This window comes from Larus michahellis, chromosome 3 (genome assembly GCF_964199755.1).
Source record: "Larus michahellis chromosome 3, bLarMic1.1, whole genome shotgun sequence".
NCBI lineage: Eukaryota > Metazoa > Chordata > Aves > Charadriiformes > Laridae > Larus > Larus michahellis.
In genome coordinates, this window is record NC_133898.1 from 72,029,625 (window position 1) to 72,035,450 (window position 5,826).

The window sequence follows — 5,826 nt, forward strand, 5'->3', positions numbered from 1 at the left end:
TGTATACGAAAGGGGCCTAAATGAGTAGCTCAGAAAATTTCTGTGCTGCTCAGAAGAATCCCATCAGTATTAACCCGTGTGAAAACCATGGTGCAGCTCACCAAGCTGCAATTCAGTGCTGCAGTCAGAGAGAAAATACATTTCTCCATTAGGTACAAGATTACCTTGTCTCTTCTTGATATCCTCAGTGCTCTTAGCTCAGTAATGCTGATTCATTCCTAGATAACGGTGATTTCTCCTCAATGAACTAGCTGATGGGAAGAAATAAAGCTGTAGATGGTTAAAGCCTACATCATAACGCATGTGTACAAATGGCCTGAATTAAGGTCAATGCCTGCTTCTGGCATTTGCATCTTTTGTGAGCTTGATTTGGAGACTGTATCTTCCTTGAGGGTCATCTCTGGGATGCATTTAAATAGACACTCCTGATGAAGTATCTTTCTGCCTTTTTCCTTGACATTGTTTCTGATCCTCACAAATTACATTTCTTTTTCCAGCAGAATATCCTTAACTGAAAATTGCCAGAATTTATTCTCTTTCTCTCTATTGCAAGAAATAGAAATAGAAGAGGTTTCGCAATTCTGGTTACATACAGAGATTTTTGTGGCATGACTTAGGCAATATTCTATGTAAATAAGTAACAAAGTTCTTCATACTATGACATCCTACCCTTGAACACTTGATCTTTCCAGTTTCCTTTCTGTCTCTACACCTGTTCTTATTTTCTCCTAGTTACACCATGTAGATGTATGTTTCTTACAATCCTCTTTCCTACAGTTTTCTTTTTCCCTTCACTATTAGCTTAATTCCTTTCATGACCTTTAGGCTTTGAATATCTCCTCCTCTGACAAGGACTGTCCTCCACAAATTCTGGCTAATGATCAAGCTCTTTCAAGAAACCTTCCAGTACTGATTTGTTCAGTGTTAACCATTCCATTTTTCCTTTTTGTTTTAAATTGATATCACATTAATCCGTTCCTGTCTGGATTAGGATTTCTCTTCTTAGAGGAGGGACCGTATGTTTCACGCACTTCTAAAGTGCCACACATATTTATAGTCATATACTTATATATATTTGCATGCATGAACATAATTTTGAATAACTACTTAAGAGCTGTCAGAGTAATATGCATAGGGCAAGCAACAATACAGAAAACCTTACAAAAGCATAGAAATAAATGTAAGTGAATGTGAAGAAACCTTTCCACAAACATACAATCAACTACTAATATTATCTTTTGTTGCGTGCTGTGCCTTCTCTCTGTCTGCTTTCCAAATTTGTATAATTGGCAGAAACACTTGGGAGAAGATCAATTTTGATAAGAAACCTGAGCATTCATAAGAAGCATCAGTTACAAATGCGAAAAAATGTTGCAAGTGTTTGTGTTAGGGATCCGCAGTACCAAAACTGAAATCTTTATTTCACTACCAAAAAAAATTACACACCTCAGTCACCATTAACCTACACAAGGCAAAGGGTGGATGGATAGTCTGTCATTTTTTTTCTGGTTATGTCTGTCAAACTGAACACTGTTTTATTTCAGATATTTTTCATTTTGCACTGTCACCTCTATTTATAAAGTCATTCAGGCAGTACTGAAAGCTAGACCAATACCAAAAGAGAGCTTCCTTACCAAAACTGACCCTATTGAGCTTGTGCTCAAGAATGGGAGAGTGGGATAGCCAGGATGTACCTAAACTGTGCAACATGGGTACGCAGCATCGTACTTGCGTTCCTGGTCACTCCACCATACACCTTCAGGGTTCTGTGGGAATTCACCACAGACCCATCTTGGCCTAACTCTCAAATTTTCATGCTCTTGGACCCAGGTTTACACATATGCCTAGAGCATTAACATGGAAAGAGTGAAAAAGCCCTTTAGTTGTAAACCTGTTCCATTATGGGAAGTAATAGCAGTGCATATCCTCTATGCTTATTATAGAGAAAATCTCTTACATATCTAGAAGTGCTGTATTTGTCGCAGCTAGCCTCATGACTAAGAATGGTGTTCTGAAACAGTGTCCTTGAAGGGTATAACTGAAGAATCCTACAGTCAAATAGATTTTGAAAAAACATGTGCAAAGCAAGTGACAGCTCTGAGACCTATTCCCTCGGGCATAAACAGCTGCACTATGAAATCATACTGACCAAAAAAGATGTCTTTTCCAAGCCAATCCGCCCACTCTTCCTGTTCCTGAAATTCAGCTTATGAACCACAGTAATGGTCTGCTGCTTTACAAGGAGAAATTTTTAATCTTAATTTAGGTACTGAAATAGAAATAGGTGAATAGGTGATGGGGATAATGATAACTATACTTACAGGCCTACCACAAATAGGGAATTTTTTCCTAAGACAAGACATAAGGTTTAATTAAACTTAGAATATGTGCTCGTGTGGGTACAGAACATCTTTAATGGTTGGACTTGATGATCTTGAAGGTCTTTTACAACCTAAATGATTTGATGATTCTATCTGTACCAAGAATGTCTAGCAGAAGTAGCGCATGGGAAAAGTGAAAAACTGGACTACCCTTTGACTGAGTCCAGTTCTCATTTCTTGCCTTTACTGTTTATTTCTGATGGCCTGGAAGTAAAACAGTAAATATGAAATTTGCTACAGTTATCTAGAGAGCAGTTTTTAATGCAATAATAAAAACAAATTTGATATATCTTCATTTGCTCGTTATTTATGTCAGTGAAACAGCTAGTAGATATAAAGTGATGTAACTAGGAGCATAATTTCTCCTACTGAGTGCAAAAATCAAAGCTGCAGGTAATATATAGAATTAAAAATCCATGCGCAGTAGACAAAGAAGAAGGATAGACTCCTGGATTGCCAAGTCTCTGTCTGTCTTCTCTTGTTAAACTGCTAACCGTTCATAATGAAGCTGTCTTCTGCTATTTGATTTTAAGACACTTAATCCAAAGGTGGCTGCTAAGATCTCTATGCAGTATTACAAATAAAAAAAATAATAAATATTGTACAATGGTCATCTGGGTTGTCCTGTTCTATGCTGTATGTCAGAGATTAATAGTGATATTTCATTGAAACAAATAGTCCCACCAATATACCAAGCTTGGGAGATCTAACATAAATATTTTATTAAAATTCAGGTATTTCTGGAAACAAACAAACTTACTTGCATTTTAATTTGGTAGTCAGTAGGGCAGCAGTGAATTTAAACCAATTAAAAGTTATTTTTTAAAATAGACTTTACATTATTTTTGAAGTTATTTTGTGTAACTGTAAAATAACAGTTTTAACTGTTACTTAATTTTTCTGACTTCCAGATGTGTTGTGTCCAACAAATAAGGGATCTGAAAATGGGATTCTTTCCACGGCTCTCAGAGGACCTTGGATAAAACTGGACAATTCTTCTCTAACCATGTACAGGCAAATGAAATGGTTCTATATCCAGAGGTATCTCTCTGTTCCTAAACTTGCTTACGCTTCCCCTGATTAAGACAGCTGCCTGAAACCCTGACTAACTTGCAAGGAAAAACAAACTTAAAGACGACCCCAAACAACAAAAAAATATAAAAACAAAACAAAGAAAATCAGAAAACCAAGTATCACTGATTGCTGTCTCAATAGATTTTTAGACAGAAAAAAAAAATTCTACAAACATCAGATAAACAATGGGATTTCTTATGTAATGCATCATTTGTAAATGAACAACAAATTTTGCATTTGATGTAATAGAATTCCTCAGGATGCTAAAGTGGTTCTTATCTGTATTTAATTAATAAAAAATGGCTTTTTAATTGCTAATTTTATGTCTCATGAGGTTATACCTCTCACATAAGATAAAGTCAATGACAACAAAATGTTTCTGTCCAGAAATGTAAACATCTACAGAAGTAACGCTTAAAAATAGACTGAAAATACATACTAATGTTTACCACTTCCCATGGTTCCATTTGTGTATCTCAGACCATTCTGTGTATATTTGGAAAATCAACCTTGTAATTTTTATGTTACTATTTTCACTCCATAGATATTGTTCCCAGGTTTACTTAACGTGAGCAGTATATATACCTATCGTAGAGCAGCTCCCCTCAGAAATCTGCCTGAAGCTTTCTACTGGAATGGTTTTGATGAGAGGAGGAATAAACTGAGGTCAAAATTTGCTGTAAAATCCATAGTTGTATTTTCAAGCACCTTCAAGGTCACTCCAGGAGATCGTGATATGTTTGTGAGATGGCTAGTGACATGCACTTCGGTGCTTAGAAATACCAATAAGTGAATATTTTGACATGCAAGAGCCACTTGTTGTTCAGCTCAGGTCAACATTAGCAGATTTCACAATGTGTAAAATAAATACTCTAGAGCATCCAGCTATACACCCATGGACATAACACATAGAGGTGTCAGTGATGAGGCTTGAACAAGGTAGGCACAGGAACATAATTCTGTACTAGAAGTATTTCTGAAATATTTATGTTTTTTTAGAACTGATGGATAAACTGGGGACAGCTTCAGAATATTAGTTATATGAAAAAAACAAGAGAAATTTCAGTGTCTGATCATAAAACAGGGAACAGTGAAGGCTGTCTCCATATTTAGTTAATCCTGAGCACAAAAGAAAAACCAGACAAGGCCTGCATGAAGGATATTTCATTTTGGAAATGAGCAACACCTGAGAGTTACTAGTGAGACTGCAGTTCACATATATCTGGCAGAAGAGTCATCAGTTCAGAATTCTAGTTCAGAAATGTAAACTTCTAAATTTTTTTTGAGAATTCCTGAGATTTCAGCTAACAGGAAGGACATGCTAGTGCAAGCAAGGACTGTAACTGATCTCACGTGGTCAAATTCTGATCCTCTGTAAGCAAATACTTTTTTTCAGCATGATCAGCAGTGTGGTACCAGTTATTCATGTAGAAATATAGCTGTTAAAACTCAGCATTCTTAATAAAGAAACAAAGAGGGAAGAGGATTGTAGGGCAGACACAGGAAACAACAAAAGAAAATGGGCATAATTAATCCTACAACTGCGCAACCAATTCTCTCTCTTTACCGTTCTTTCACAAACTCCGTTGGCCATGCAAGGAAAGAGGATATGTCAGTAAATACTATTTTTGGATTTTGCAGTGTGAATAATCATAATGTATCACCATTTACCTCCATACAGTAAACATATAATCACAGCTCTGTGTTGTTCCCCTAACTGTCACCAGCAACTGTGAATAAGATATAGTTAGGAACAAGCTACTTTTTTGTTGTTATTGTTCTTGCAACTTTGAGCTTCTTTAAGAACATTTTTAAAGTTCTACTGACCTCTGTAGACACTAAAGCACAGCAAAAAATTCTCACATCTGGAAAAGTGAACTTGTTTACATGCATTTCCTTAGCAGTCAGTCCATCAACTCTAGTTACTAATGAAGCACTTTTTTTTTTCCTTTTGGCAGAACTATTTATTTGTATTAGAAACATGCATAATTTCCAGGAAGAGATTCTTGCAGCCACCTGTAGATGCTTCATGAATGACTGGTCTACATAGATAGCATAGGTAAATGAAAAAAGGATTTGAATTGTAAATTGCAGCTTGCAGACTACTAAATCTCGCTGCAGACTACCCTGGCCAGTATGTTTTAGACTCTGGAGATACTTCTTCATCTGGCATTTGAAATAGGCACAAGGACAATAAACGTCATTAATCATAGCTACAATATCAAGGCTAACTGAACAAAAGGATCAACTGCTGAAAAAAATAAAGACATGTAAGGAAAGATTTACTTTAATATTCAGGATGGCTCACCTGAAGCAGACTTTTGCATCTCTTTTCAACCGCTTTAGGGAAACACCATCTCTCTTTTGGGGA